The sequence below is a fragment of the Poromitra crassiceps genome (assembly GCF_964638095.1).
Source record: "Poromitra crassiceps genome assembly, chromosome: 7".
NCBI lineage: Eukaryota > Metazoa > Chordata > Actinopteri > Beryciformes > Melamphaidae > Poromitra > Poromitra crassiceps.
The window spans coordinates 21,546,054-21,560,163 of NC_139628.1; the positions used below are offsets into that span (position 1 = coordinate 21,546,054).

At 43.5% G+C, this 14,110-nt stretch overlaps 1 protein-coding gene across 4 annotated transcripts in view; it reads left to right on the plus strand.

Moving 5' to 3' along the window:
* The first annotated feature begins 30 nt into the window (after positions 1-30).
* The window catches only part of LOC310780304 (NACHT, LRR and PYD domains-containing protein 3-like), a 56,313-nt gene continuing 42,233 nt past the window's right edge, over positions 31-14,110 (plus strand). Inside the window, exons 1-2 of one of the 4 annotated variants that reach the window (XM_083640877.1) lie at positions 31-148; positions 4,629-4,749. The gene's annotated coding sequence lies outside the window, so the exon portion shown is untranslated. Of the gene's footprint in view, positions 149-1,572; positions 1,694-4,628; positions 4,750-14,110 lie in introns of those variants that run through there. The other 3 variants (XM_083640878.1, XM_083640880.1, XM_083640879.1) reach the window with 3 other exon arrangements.

Below are 14,110 nucleotides of genomic sequence, written 5' to 3' on the forward strand. Positions count from 1 at the left end.
CAACCTTCATGTAGGAGGAGTAAACCATAGGAGTAAACATGTACGAGCAGGAGCTGAACGAAGGGGAATCCCAATCTGACCTCAAACGTGCACAGAACGACAGAGGAAAAGCAGAAGGAAATAAAACAACTTTGTTTTGATGTTCCACGTAAGTAGCCTACATCTTGATGACTAATAACCTGTGTCAGATGAGTCGAGTCTGTCTGCGCTGTTGCAGGCAGTTTTGTCTGTTTTTATTTTCGAACTATGACGCAGTTCTGTAAAATGGCAGGCAGCTGTTACAATGAGGAAGCCTAGTGTGCGCACTTTCCTTTGCACCTTAATTATTATGTTACAGTCAGACAGCTATTGACGGTGCTGTCAGATGAGTTTACCAAATTTGGACCAGACAGTTTTAGCTGCTGGCTCGAGTCAGTCCAGACAGCCTTCAGGCCAAATTGTTAGGCTATTTTTTTATTTATTTGATCCTTGCTTCGCCAGTCAACTTGTCACTAATAAAAACACAGACTCGTGTAGGCTATGGTTTGCGTCTGGCCTTTATTAATGTTTTGTTTTATTTATTTATTCATTAACTTACAGGAGTGGTCAAATTCGCCTCTGTGAGTTAGAATTTAGACTCCGACTCTCTCTGTCTGTGTGTGTGTGTGTGTGTCAGTGTGTGTGTGTGTGCGCGTGCGCGTGTGCGTGTGTGTGTCAGTAGCGTAGCCAGACTTGGCTCATTGGGTGTGCCACAGAAAGCCAGGGTATATGCCCGAGGGCGGACCATTTGGTGGCGGCCACCGCCGCGCCACCAAAAACCACTTTGTTTGGTATCTCAAAAAAGTCACCTACTAGCGTTCTCAGTGTCCTCTGACTGCTGCTGCACAAACCATCAGTGTGTTTTTGGCTGCGTCTCCCCGCTGTTATTAACGTCATTGTTTCGGCTGCATCATCTTCAGGGGGTCATCCCTATGTTCCCCGGGTCCTATGTTCCCCGGGTCCTATGTTCCCCGTTTTTAACACTCTCCGTAACATTTGGGGTGTCTATCCGCTATGCCGACCACCCGCAATGCCGACCTTAGGTTTAGGCGTGAGGGGTGGGAGAGGTTAGGTTTTGGGTTAGGGTCTGGGGGAGGTTAGGAAGGGTTTTATGTTCCCCGGTCCCACAAAAACGGGGAACATAGGACCCGGGGAATATAGGACCCGGGGAACATAGGTACGCTCGTCTGTCTCTCCACTGTCCACCACCAAGCGTTCACCCCCAAAGCGCTTTTTTCAGTCAGAACGCTATGAAAATCATGTTGAGAGGGATTCCATTGTGCACAAAACACAGCACACGGAGTGTTTTGTCTGTTTGATGTTGTTCACTGTCAACATGAAAGCCAGATTATTGCTAATTCTGGCAGCAACAGAGGTTGAAAATCCCTCGGCAGGAGAAAAGGTAGCCTACAGTAGGAAGAGTGAAAAAGACGATCAGGGCGCTTTTCCTCAATGTTCAACTTTTTCAGTTTAAAAAGTAAACGCCCACAGCGCTCCTCCAAAATACTTATTTTGAAAGACTGGAAAACCCCCTCTTCACCCTCCTTTCAGCTGTGTGGCTGACAGACATGGTTTTAGTCGTGTGTATGGAGAGACTCAGGTCTCAGGACTAACTCAAGCGGGAAGTTCTTGACTATCTGGGATCCATTTCTGGACTACCTGGGTGAGGTTAGACGTGGGTAATTTGTATATTGTTGCACAATTTTGATTTGGTTGGAAGCACCATGTTGTAATGTTTTTTTTGTTTTTTTGTCTCCTATTTTATTTCTGTTTGTTTTTCTTCTTTTTTTCTCTTTTCTGTCTGTTTGAATTCACTTACTTGCTTTTTTGTTTTTTTGTTTTATTTTTTTTGTTTTTGTTTTTTTGTTTTTAACAATTTAAAACAAATTTGTACAATCAACTGGATATGGGACTAAGTTTACGGGGTGGGAGAAAATGTTTCTTATCAGATTACGCAGTCGGACACTGTCATATTGTATGCAACTTATTTGAAGATTATTTGTTTTGGGTTGTGTCTTATCTATAGTTGTGTTTATGGAATGATTTCTGAAAACGAAACAATAAAAAAATTATATAGTAAAATAATCGACGATCGATGATGAAAATAATCGTTAGTTGACTTGCAGCCAGGGCCGGCCCTAGCCATCTGGGGGCCCTAAGCAGGATATAGATCAGGGGCCCCCTCCCAGGGATGGGGGTTTGGGGGCATCCGCGCTGGAAGTACTTTTAAGTAGGGGGTGCTGTAAGGAGGGGACTCTCGGTGCTGCCCGCTAGGGCAGCGCCGAAGAAAATTTTACGTTTTTGGACTTTTAGCCATATTTAGAAGAATATTTAAAACAAACAAACATGACAATGACGCTCGTTTGTAGCCCTATCAGTGTCAAGCAAGCGTGTAGAACCCAGCAGCCATAGGGGTTGCCAGGTCAGTTAAACCAGGGGTTCCCAACCTTTTTTGTGCCAAGGACCGGTAGATACATGCAGGACCGGTTGTCAATTTTAATGGTTTTAGTTACATATATATTTACTCACCAGGTGGCGACAAAAGGTAAATATCAGCCTTTTGTGTTGTATGTAGCCTACAGTATTTATGTTTTTGTTTAAACTACAAACATAAATAAACGTCAACCTATGTTTTAACTACCACACACAGCCTATAATATTATAGCCTATGTTTATTTAAAAAAAAAAAAAAAAAAAAAAAAAAAAAATGGGGGGGGGGGGGGGGGGGCCCAACTCCCGGGGCCCTAGGCAGCCGCTTGGTTCGCATTATGGGCGGGCCGGCCCTGCTTGCAGCCCTACTCTGCATTGGTAACGTGTCCCACATTGTCCCACACAAACATAGGCCTACTCTTTATCCCACATTTGGTTTGCTGGGATCTGGTCACCCTAGTGTGCGCGCGCGTGTGTGCGTGCGCGCGTGTGTAAGGACAGGATCAGAGATAAAAACAAAAATAAATAGACAAGAAGATTAGCACACACCAGCAGGAGAGTATGGCTACTAATAAAATGTAGCCTATTGTTTTTGATGAGAAAGGATTGTTTTGATATAGGCTATGATTGATCAGCCTAGCAGCATTTTGGTAAACAAACCGCGTTTCCGGGGGGAAACCGGCTATAGAGCCAGCCTTGAGCGATCACTCTAGCCCCGGCTGTGTGGTGTACATTTTATAAACTGCGACAGTTCACGCTTCAACACGACATGCGTAGCTATAATTATACATGAAACTCTTGAGCTACTTCTGCTCTCACTCAGAATGTCATGGGTGTGTTCGGAAATAGCACTCCGAGAGCCCAGAGCGTACACTGGACCATTGGCAGAGCTGTTGTTATGTGCTGTACCGCAGCTTCGGGCTCTCATTTCAGTGTAGAGCGTGAGAGTGGATTTACGAACGCACCCAAAATATAAGCGATGTCATGTATAGTTTTTAAAATAACGTTTGTTTGGCACAACTCATACTAGTTAACTGCTGCGGGCTTCCGCATTTCTGGGGGATTTGTTGTTGTTCTGACGTCATGCTGATTCATCCTATACGAGGAATCAGCGTGACGTCACAACAACAACAAATCACCACAAATCCCCCGGAACTACAGCAGTTATTAGTATGAGTTGTGCCAAAAAACGTTAATATCAAAAACTATACCTCACATCGCTTATATTTTGACATTCTGAGTGAGAGCAGAAGTAGCTCAATTGTTTGATGTATAATTATGCATGTCGTGTTGAAGTTGTGTGAACTGTCGCAGTTTTTAAAATGTACACCGCACAGCTGGGGCTAGAGTTAGCTCTCAACGCTGCCTCCATAGGGTCCCATTGCAGTTTCCACCCGGAAACGCGGTTTGTTTACAAAAATGCTGCTCGGCTGATCCCTCGTATAGGCTAGTCTTCTATGATTGTAACATAAATAAAAAATAAATAATGAATATTAATATAATAATAATAATAAAAATAGTAATAGCTTAATAATAATACTAATAATATATGTTTACTTAACCTTTCATCAGTTGAGAAGCAATTCTCATTTACAGTGATGACCTAGAGAGGCAAAAACACTATGCTAATACTGAGTCTAAAGTCTAAATACCCTATTAAAACATAAAGACACAAGTCAGTTTAAAACATCATGATAGGCTAGTGGCTACACAAGCAAATCTATATAGCCGGTGCAGAAAGCCAAAACGACTGAGTTGCTGGAGTGGAGGAGGCCTATCCTATCAGGGACTTTTGCAGCTGGCGTCAGTAGATAGCCTGGGAACTTGATGGATCTCATGTTTTATTTGCTCTGGCAGATTAATTCATGGCCTGTAGGCTAGTCAGTTTTTTAGGGAGTGGCAAGGTCAGCTCACGACACTCAGTCCTCAGTTTGCACAGAGCCTGCGTTTCATCAGATTGCCTGTAGGCCTATTTTATTGTATTGTATTGTATTGTATTTATTTTTTAATGGGTCCAGGCAACGTTAAAAGATCATGAAAAGTGTTACATTTGGGTTTTTAGGTCATGCATGTTCAGAAATAAATGTAAACAAATGTACATTTTGATTAGTCGTAAATTCAGCTCCAGACAAGATGATAAATGTAGCCTACCTTAGAGTGAAACCTGCTTTTCCCTGCAGAACAGCAGTGAGGAGGAGCCGGAGGCTGGAGGAGCTCCACCTCTCTGAAGACGGACGAGTCACCTGAGTCACCTGAGTCACCTGAGTCACCAGGCAGCTTCAGTGGTGAACCACCAACAAGGTAGGCTAATACCTCTCTGAAGCATCTTAGAAATGGACGTGTAGTCTACCTTTGTATTGCCCTCATGTGGAGATATGTCAATTTGGGATCTCAGTACTATACCTGCTTAAAATATATGATTATTTATATAGAATTTATTGATGTTGGCTGCTTCTCTTGGCCTTTTCGGGTTACTGGTTCTCATATGTGCCATCCTGGTACTATAGAGTATAGTGCTCCAGTGTGGCACTCCTCCCTATCAGACTACCAATCCAATCAGCTGGAGAAGATCCAAAAAAGAGCCTGCCACATTCTTCTTGGCCGTGAGTACAAACACTAGCAGCCCTCCCTCAGTCTCCTCAGCATCTGCTGGCTCTCAGAGAGGAGAGAAGATCTGTGCCGGAGTTACGCTCATCATGTCCAAAACTCCCACCTGAGAGAACTCCTAGTAAGCTCCAGTCTATGCCAACAAGAACTGAGCACTCTAGGAACTCCACCATCCCCCTACCTGAGCAGACTTATCAATGAAAAGATGTCACTTGATTTCGTGTAATATTTTTAACCAATCTTTTTTCAAATAACACAAAAATAACGTGTTTGCATTTGTAACATTTATACTGTAAAGGACATGCAATTCATCTAGTAACTTCAAACTTCAAACACGCACACACACACACACACACACACACACACACACACACACACACACACACACACACACACACACACACACACACACACTTGAAGTGCTCCCCTCCTACTTAAGCAGTAGCAGTAGCAGTAGCAGTACTGCTTTAGCAGTAGCAGCCCTACTTGAAGGTATTATTTTAACATTGTCTGTCATTTGTAGGCTGCTTTTTCGTTCATATAAATTATCATTATGTGCAAAAATAAATTGTGTCGATCCTTTGTTGTTAATATAAATATGAATATTATAAAAAAGAAATTCCCACAGACCCAGTGCAATTATGCCAACTGCCATGTCATCCAACACAATACTTATCTCACCTCCTTCATCAGTTAGGAGTGGGAGTAGGGCTGGTTCTTTGGAAGAGGGCAGGGGTGGAGAGGCTGCTGCATTTTATTCAGCATCTGTTGTTAGGCCAGGGCTAGACTCAGCCCTCAGTCTTAATCCGTTTCACTCCTGTAAGACTGAGAATATTACTATTTAAATCTTTGCATAACGTTAGGTGGCGCTGTTGGAAGCCTTGCATCGGAGAACCAATCATGAGTGTTGTGGGCGGGCCTGCTTTCTGGGGGCAGTGACGCTCATGCAGAACCGGTGTCTCGCAAAACATCGCCGCGTTTGCGGAGAAACATATTAATCACTTAGAAACAAACATAACCTGTTAATAGGACGTGTTTCATCCGGCCCCGGCGGCTAGAGGTCTTTTCCCCAGCGATAAGCCAGACTCCCGAGGCTAACGTTACAGAGCCTGCTGATGACTCACAGTAGCAAGCGGACCACTTCCGGGTAGGAAACATTATTGTAAAATAAACAACAGCTATAAATTTTGTTTGGAGCATATCAGCTTCATGCTCTGTGTTAGGACTATGATAAATGGCATTGCCGCTACCAAATAAAATTCTAATAACAAATGTAAGCGTGTCTGCTGCCGGCCGTTCTCGCCGGGCTCGGACAGACAGTTTCTGACAGTGAAATTCCCAGACGTTTGGTGGCGCAGCTCACCAAACGTCTGGGAGCCGAGACTAGGCCAGGGCCAGCCAGGGACAACTGATTTAGTATGAATGGCTTGCAAAAAAAAATCCCTGCCCTTGTGGGCGGCTTTAGCTCAGGAGGTAGAGCGGGTCGGCCAATGACGCAAGGGTTGGCGGCTCGATCCCCGCTCCCTCCCAGCTGCCGCCGCCATCGGTGTATGAATGGGTGAATGTAGACTACCTACTGATTGTAAAGCGCTTTGGATAAAAGCGCTATATAAATGCAGGCCATTTACCATTTACCATTAAATGTTGGCTAAGGAGGGAAATGTAAACAGAATTTTCTGTAAAGTAAGCCTATTTCACAAAGGACTAACATGGTATTTCCAGTAGTTAAGTTTGCATAAAGTATTGATATGCAAATGAGGTCCATGCCTCGTGGCTGCCCCGCCTCCTGAACTTCTATCTATCTGATCTATGAACACTTGTAAACCCAAAACTAAGGCACAGGGAGATGCAGCCTATTTGTAGGCATCAAATGTGATCAGAAACATGTTTTGCTCAGTGGTTTTCATATAGACCCTTTTACTGTTTGTAAACAGTGATGATGTATTTTGTGGGAGGAGCCGAGCTTGTTGCAGAAAGTGACAACTAGTGGTTCAGCTGTCATAGAACTATGGAAGATCCCGACGCCTCCTCCACGTATTTTAAAGCTTTGCCAGCCACAGACAGGTTACCTTACACAAATAAGATAACTCTTTCAATGGGGTTTCTTAACCGCACATCGTCATATTCCTAGTGGGAATGTCCAGCGTCTATACGCATACGGCACAAGACGTCTTTTTCCTGTATTCCGGGGATCTCTCTCGTTTCTGCTTGAGTTCCTCAGAGTACTCAGAGAGTACAGTGATGCTGCGTGCACAACCAACCCTGTGATGAAAAGGCTCTATTGTCCCCAATGCCCAGGCCTAACAACACCATCATTTTCTCCTATTCAATTTGATTTTCTTTTTACATGTAAATTGGGAGGAGGGGAGCACTTTGTGTGTGTGTGTGTGTGTGTGTGTGTGTGTGTGTGTGTGTGTGTGTGTGTGTGTGTGTGTGTGTGTGTGTGTGTGTGTGTGTGTGTGCGCGTGCGTGCGCCTTGCAAAGGGCAGGTGCTTGTGTGCTGGTGTGTGAAATGAACATCTGTGGGGAAACTGCCAGTTGTAACTGCCAGTTATAACTGTCGGGGGTAAACTGTCGATTATAAAGCAGGTGGGAATTTTGAATAGGCTGACTGGGATATATAGATGGTGGCAGAACAAGATGCAGTCAGACTTTGGGGAGGCTTAGTTGCTGAGTGGAGGTGTTGAGTAGGCGAATGAACAAAAGGTATTGTCCCTAAAAAAAGAAAACAAAGTCCCTCAAATAAACAAATAAATTGTTAAAGGCACTATGTGTGATTTTTTTGTCCACTAGATGTCGCCATTTCAAACCATAACAAAACTTGTTTACCCAAACAATCTCGATCCCACCCACCAGCGCAGAGCACTTCCTGGTTCCCCCACCTCCCTCCCTCCCTCCCAAGCAACGGAGAAATAAACAACTATTTTGTGCATAGCCTACCTACTGCAGACGTAAGTTACATTGTAACCTAACCTTTGCATAGCCTGCCCTATTGCTAAGTACGGTTAGGCAAAACGTTGTCTAAAACTAGTTTGACATAGCTAAATTAGGATGATTTCAATTCAATGTTGGGGACATCGCTAGCTAACCACAGCTGTCTGTCAACAGTGAGTAGCTTAGCCTGTGTTTTTGTTCGTCTGCTAATACCAAGACATGGCCAAAATGTATTCATAGTGCAACGCTAGTATTTTCTCATTGTTAGAGTTGTTCAAATTAATTTCAAACGCTTTAATCACTGCTGTTTTTTATAGGCAGGCAAACCAAGGTGTATGCCTGAAGCCCAGGCTAGCACCAGTGGGACACGGAGGAGAGGAGGCAGGGTCGCAGAGAGGAAGGTCGGCTGTTGGATGATAGCAGATCTTGTCGACATCCTGAAGAACCGCATAGCTGATGGAACTGGTCACGTCATTCTGGTGTAGCCCATATTTTATTTTTGCAAATAAAGTATTTTTTCTGATAAACGAAGTTGTGAAATCAATGTACTGAGAAACATCACATACACTGTCTATTATATAAAGTAGGCTATATATACACAGAAACACAAATACTGTTAGGCTACTGTAGCTACACACACTCAGCTTTAGGCAAATTTAATGTTACAATGGAGAATAGTGGCCAAGAGACATGGATGAAGTCATATCAACTTTATTGGTGTACAGAAGATTGCAGACAGCAAACATAAAAAATGATGGAACATGTATTATACAGGTTTGCTATAAAAGCACAATTTCTCCATCTCAAATATCATAATCGTGGGTCCACTTGTTTTCTATCTTGACTATCGTCAGCTCTTCTGGATGACTGGCACCTTGAAAATCAGACAAATGGAAATGTGTTTAGTATTCATTTGAAGCATCTATTTTGTAGCTGCTAGATATCAAGGCAGGGTTCGTCCACATTGTCATAGATACTTTTACCAAACCTTGATTTGTTTGGACGGTGTTACAGCTATATTCTAATGTAACGTTGCTTAGGTAAATATATGATATATGATATATATGATATATGATACAGAAAAGAAAAACAAACTGCTAACATTAGCGAAGCTAGCTTTTCTCCATGGCGTTTCTAAGTGTTTACACATTACTATACCGTTCTGCGTCATAGTGACAGCAACTGGACGTAATTATAACAGAAAATGCATGTGAAATTTGTAATGGGAAGTAACGTTATGTCATGCATGTCAACTTGTCACCAGAATGTCTGTGTATAAGTTATACACGAACGACAAGCTAATCAAATCCTGCAACAGGCCATACTAGCAGTGTAAAGTCATTTGAATAGCCGTGAAAAGCAACAGTTAGCCAAGTGATTACAACATTCCCAGAACAAATTCACAATATCGATAACAACTTGTACATTTCGCTATCATGCGTAACGTTACTGAAATGGGACATGCAAAAGCTAGAACGTTAGTTACCATATGTAAGTACAGGAGAACACGCCAGCTCCGAGTCACTTTGCAGGCCAGATATAGCTGCTCGTAGGGCTCTCCATCTAGTGAAAGCCAGACCGGCAAGGTTGACTGTGGTCTGAGATATTTCTTTTCGGCGGCGATTTGGCTAAAGTATGAAACCGCAAACATAAGGTGGATCAGAGAATGGAATGTCAGGAATGCCCGCATCAGGGATCCGCCATCTTTGTCTACAAAATTCTGTTTTGGGCTGTGGGCTGGGAGGGGCTCACCATGTCGGCCTCTCGGGGGAGGGGTTTCTATGTAAACAGGTTCGGGTAGTAGCTCTCCAAAGCCCTTTTCCCACATGCGCTTTGTACCGCAAAATGACCGGAACGTGGTCTAATGCCTGCAAGTGAGAAAGGCGCTGTGCCGGTATAAGCGCGACCCCGTCGTCCCCGACATTTCACCAGTTTCGAGCCAGTCAGAAGAGCGGTATGCTCTTAAGGGGACGCAAGTGGAAACGGGTCCAGTCATTTTCCGCGACAGCGGTCCTTCAATCATGGGCGAAGTGTAGCCTACACACGTTGCTTAATGTTCCAGCGGGCATAATCTAATCATTCGCGCAGATTAAAGCAAACTGGCGAAATGATCTTGTCTAAGCCTAATAAGAGCAGTATGTCAGCTTGCTGATTTCCGAAGGCAACCCCGGACACATCAAACGAAGCCAGTCTGTAAAAAGTGCTTCAACGCGAGCAGGTGAACGGATAAACATCGAACCAGCAACTATTTCTCTCAGACACGGATCCCAACTTCTTCAAAGTGCATCATCTAATCATTCACGCACATCAAAGCAAACTACTTCCACATTTCGCTTGTGCATTTGCTTTCTCATACATAGGCTACAAGCGTTGGGCAGCTTGCCTTGCAAGCCTCTGCCATTCTCGCTGTGTCTGTCCTGTGTCAGGCTGCTGTATGGAGGACTGAGTGAAGTTTTGCCGACCCCCCAAATAAGCTCCTCCCCTGCCCCCAACATACCGGCTATTTGACGACTAGATTCCCATATGCGCGCGCTAAGGTGTGAAGGGAAATTCAGGGAAATGTCCGATATTGACTTACAGGTAATTTTCCGGTACGCATGTGGGAAAAGGGCTCAAGACAGAGGGCTATCACAACACAGGGAGGGGGCGTGGCTTAGTTGTAAACACAGAAATGAATCACTGTAACTCCTCAACATATACAAGGTATTGGTTTGGTGATATTTAATAGTGCAGAATCCTACACATAGTGCCTTTAATGTAAAAAATAGATTGTCCCTCAAATAAATGAATAAATTGTTAATGTTGAGAATTCGAACGGTTGCATTTTTCTCTTTTTTTTAATACTTGAAGTGGCCCCCTTGTGACAAGACTGGACACTCAGCGGCCCCCAGGTAATTTGAGTTTGAGACCCCTGACTTAGAGTAACCTCTCCGTGGATTATATAGCCTATATGCTGAATTGAAGAGTGGCGCCTGGTAATCTATTTCATGTACCTCTGTATAATCAAGAAACGTTAAATAGTGTAGATATGTTTTTCATAGCGAGACAACGGCACGCACGCATGGGTGGTGGTGTAGCAGATCAGCAGAGGCACAGCTTACAGCTTTTAACATTATGTTTCCTCCTGGATCTTTTCTCTTTAGACTACCTCACATTTATTTGGGGAACGTGATTAATTCCCTCGTTTTAGGGTTTGACTGGTGTCTGGAGATGTTTTAATCACATCAATCAATGCGCCTCGATCCTCTTCACCAACTCCATTACGCGCATAACGTAATGACTGGAAACTCGCATAATTCAGCATTTTCTTTTGCCGACTTTCTGAATGGTGATTTCATGATACCTTTGGATCATGGAAGGCAAATGAGGGAGAAGACTCATCTCGCTGTCACCACGATTGCAGATTTAACGTCCAAAACAGTAGCATTGTGGATGTGAGTGGATCTACGTTTACTAGTTTCTTATTATCCATTGCCTGGCCTCCCAGGATACTGTACCTCGTAATGTTGCATTTACCCCATGCACATCGTTTGACCATTTTTTTCAATTTATAACTCTATGAAACACCATAAAAGCAGAGGAGAATCCTGATTTCTTCTGCTTCTCTATGGAGCTCTATGGAGTGTAACGGGTTAAGTTCTAAAAATAAAATCAGGCTCGCATCTAGACAAACCAGACCCGCCTCTTGGTATTGAGAAAGGGCTATAATCTCTACTCAGTAACCTGTGTTACAGTGTACCTTATTTGGCACACACACACACGCACGCGCACACACACACACGCACACGCACACGCACACACACGCACACGCACACGCACACGCACACACACACAAATCAACATTGGACTTTAACCCTCTGGCTTATACCTTTGTAGACAGAACAGATAAACCTGTAGTCAGAGCACAGTTGAATGGTGTTTATGAAATGTTGACATAATTGATAGGCGTGAGTGAGGAAGTCAGATATGCGGAAAACAAACCTGATCAAAAACCAGCGCACAAGAAAGAAGACCGAAAGAAAAACATGTTTTGGGGGCTTTCCACGTGTTAGTTGATTTCTAATGAACCCGTGGCAGCAGCCAGGTGAGTACTGTTTCTGTTTGTTCAGGTCAATTGCGAACTTTCCTGTTTTTAATTTTAAAGCAACCGTCCACACTGTCTTCTGTAAAATGAGAAGTAGTTACACAGACCACAGAGCTCTTTGTGTGCAATTGAGGGTTGTTCCGTATTCAGGCCTAACTGATACAGGACGCTCTTTGTCCCATATTCAAGAAACAATCTGTATAAAGGCAATGCTGACACATTTGCGGGCCTTCGTAAGGGCAATATTGCATGATCTCTGTGTAAAAGTCACTAATGTAGTGCAAAGAGTGAAGGGCTATTTGGATTCATAATGTCACGTGAGCAACGGAGGCAGGAAGGGTGTCAGGAAGTCTGAACTCTTGTGTTGTTGTTCTGCTGTCAATCAGTAACACAGGTCAGTGAACTCTTGTGTTAGCTGGGAGGGAATATGTCAAGAATCATGAAGATTGTGCACTTTGTGACAAGTTTTTTTTAATTTTTGGCATGGTGTTAGGTATGGATGTAAGGTTTTCAAAAACCACTGCATACAACTTGGAATATCAACTACTGTATGTTGATATTCATGTGGCCTGTGCATTCACACGTAATGCCAGAGCTGTGTGGCCCAACACTTTTCTGCTCACACACAGACACTTCACATTCTTATGATAGGAGGAGAGAGTGACCTTAATTCTCACTTGTTTTATGACCTCAGGAAACATTTTTCCATTTGACTTTATGTTCTGGTCTCAGTGATTGTTTTTCTGTTTATTCCTTGTGTGCTGTGTTTTCCTCCCACCTCTTGCCTATGTGCCCTCGTTAGTCTGCCCCATTACCTGAGTTCTCCCCACCAATCAGTTCTCCCGTTTTGCACTCTGTGTTCCTACACAGAGCTGCCCCTCAAGTTCTTGATGACTCCTCTGTGTATATATTTAGTCTGTTTGTAGCCCTTGTCGCGTCATTGTCTTTTGTCAGTTTGCTACCTGTTGTTCTCCTGTCGACCTTTGAGTTTTTGTTAAGTTCTTGAGTAAAGACTTTTTGTTGCACCTTAAACTTTGCCTGCTGCTTCGCTTTGTCTGCATCTGGGTCCACATCACACCATCTACTCTAATCGTGACAAAGGGACCCGGAACTGGGGGTAACCCGCCATTCAAAACAATGAGCGCGGATATGAATTTTGTAAATAAACAAGACACGTACTGAGCTTCAGATTTTACCACGGATATTACAAAAGACCCCACTGATTCATAACACGTCTAAAGTCGTGTTATAGTAGTCGGGCGCACTTAGTGACAAGCAAGACAACAGTAAAATGGACAGGTGAGCGAGTGGCCCTCCACACAGTATTGGTTAATCAAGCAAGTTAAATTTGCATTTTTTCCCTTCACCTAACGATGACCGCACTATCATACCGTTTGTACAAGAACCAAGTGGGAACAGCACATGCAGAACTGTTTTCAGATGGTAAACAAAGTACAATTGTACAGTATGATCTTTTCCCAGGCTTTGCCTGAGGAAAGTCTTTGGAAACCCCTGGTCTCTAGGCTACGTACGGGTGTACTTTATTGTTTCTTTTGTCTTTGTTGCTGATGTTTTTAAACGTCCCATTTCGTGTAAAACAAGATTATTTCATTATCTCCTACATCATGGCAGGGACACATTTATCTGGGGACACATGGTCCTCAGATAAACCCACACGAGTTGTTTTGACTTCTGTGACATTGCGACATCATCTTATTATTACTAGCCTGTGTGTGTGTGTGTGTGTGTGTGTGTGTGTGTGTGTGTGTGTGTGTGTGTGTGTGTGTGTGTGTGTGAGAGATGTGGAACTACTGTATTGTAGCGGGCACTAACGGCCGTTTGTTCACGATAGGACGCAGCTTGAGGGGGAAGAGGAAGGACTGTAACTGTAATCTGATTACACATTTTCCTAATGTAATCTGGTCTGATTACAGTTAGCCTACTTACTTTTTGTAATCTGATTGCATAATCCTGCTTACATGTAGTCAGTTACTACCCAACCCAGGTAGGTACCTTGAAAAGTGCACAGTGCACTTC